The sequence below is a fragment of the Octodon degus genome, unplaced genomic scaffold, assembly GCF_000260255.1.
Source record: "Octodon degus isolate 3935 unplaced genomic scaffold, OctDeg1.0 scaffold00002, whole genome shotgun sequence".
In the NCBI taxonomy this organism is placed as follows: Eukaryota; Metazoa; Chordata; class Mammalia; order Rodentia; family Octodontidae; genus Octodon; species Octodon degus.
The window spans coordinates 24,284,172-24,286,147 of NW_004524578.1; the positions used below are offsets into that span (position 1 = coordinate 24,284,172).

The 1,976-nt window shown below is 40.2% G+C and overlaps 1 pseudogene; it reads right to left on the reverse strand.

The window, feature by feature from the left end:
• Positions 1-290: 290 nt before the first annotated feature.
• Positions 291-835, reverse strand: LOC111816059 (annotated as a pseudogene).
• Positions 836-1,976: the final 1,141 nt, after the last annotated feature.

A 1,976-nucleotide genomic window follows, 5' to 3' on the forward strand; every position in this document is an offset into this window, starting at 1 on the left:
TTGAACCACGGTCCCCGTGCTTTGCTAAGCTTGTCCTGAGCAGGTGCTTTAGACCACTGAGCCATCTCACCAGCCCCGCAAACTTTTAAAAATAAAAAACAAAGCATAAATTGCTTGTGATGCTTTATCTTATGTTTATGTATTTAGAGATGTGGAGGGTGTGTGTGTGTGAGTGGGGGGGTACGTGCACGTGCATGCACATGTGTAGAGAGAAATATTTCTTCTTTTGATATAACAGAATATTTAATTATCTCAGAGTCCCATGAACCATCAAAGGCAGTACATGACAATTACGATGGCCACTCCCGCAGGTTGGCAGGAGGCTCTTCCGCTCACGGCTCCCATGGCTTCTACTGCATCCTTTTCCTTGCCAGGCTGAGTTTACTTTCAGCCTGAAGAATCACCACCTCTACTTAGCCAAGTCAAAGTCAGTCTTCTAATTTTTTTAACATCTGGTTCTGCTTTCACTATAGCCAGTTTCTCCTTTATAATTTGTTCTGTATGTTTTCTATATGCAGCACTTTTAGGGATTTGATCAAAAACATCAAGAATCTTTGTGTACAAAAATCTTAGCCTCTCTTGCGGTATCTCGCACACGGCCAACCACATGAGGCCAGTGGTCTTCTTCAGTATGCCCGCCATGACAGCCAGAAATGATATTTCAAGATGCCCTCAATGCACCATCTTGGCCAGACTCCATAATGAACTTTTGAAAAAATCAGGGTGGGTGCCACTCAACAAATTATACAAATTGGACTTCCTTCCAACCCACAGGAATGGAACTCAAAGTCAATATTTAGTGTTCTTATAGAAAATTCTCTATGCCATTATTGCATTTTCATTTTTTAAGGTAAGATTAATTTTCAGTGCCTACTTGATATATTAATCATAGTATCTGTCATTTCCATAGTCTGTACTAAGATCAGACCTACACACACCATATGACTTCCATCATCTCTCTGAGGTCATAGATGGACTTCTGACTCCTCACATAGGCTGTTCAGGAATCTAAGAAAGGACCTAAAAACAAAGCAATGATTTCAGCCAATCTCTCAGGAATCTGAATCTGTAAAGAAAGAGAAAATAGGGAAATTGACAATCAGAGTTACATTTTGAACATGGCCGTGAGTTAAAGTTTGGGCTTGATAGGTCATGACAGAGAGTCATAAAGAAACAGAATTTAGGAAGTGAATCTTAAACAGAAAGCAGAAGAAATGTGGAGTCAGGGGGGTTCAGTTGGTTAGTAGAAATAAGAATTATAGAGAAACCAATGTGGAGGTGGTGTATTATTATGTAGTATTAACCAACACACTAACTTTGGATTCTCATGTCTAACCTGACGCCTTGCTATAGTAGGACCTCCACAAAATGCAATGGGGGAATGGATGTTCATCCTCACAATAAACAAGATTACCTCTTTGCTTAAGGTAGCTTTCAGAATCTCTGTTCTTTTCATTTGTTTATTTGTAGTCCAAGCTGGCCTTAAACTCACTCAGACTAACTTCAAACAAATGACAATCCTCCTGCCTCACCTCCCCCAAGTGCTGGAATTACAGACATGTGCCACTACGCCTGGCCTGAATCATTGTTCTTGTAATGGACCTCTACCCCAGCATTCTATTGGTTTTTTTTTTCTTTTTTTTTGGGGGGTTTTTTTTTTTTTTTTTTTCAAAATACAATGCTAGGGGCTGGGGAGTTGGCTCAGTGGAATAAGTGCTTCCCTGGCAAGTGCAAGGGTCTGAGTTCAATCCCCAGTTCCGAAAAAAAAAAAAAAAAGAGAAAAAAGAAAATACAATGCTAGCTTGCTAAACATTCATTTAATGACCCTCTCAATCATCCTCCTCTTTGACTTACTGAATCTGTCCCTTGGCCCTTCTACATGAAATACTATACTAGTTCTCCTACCTCTGACAACCCCTCTGCCCAAGCTTGTTTCCCTTCCTCTTCTCATTCTCTTAAGTACAGTCAGCAACATC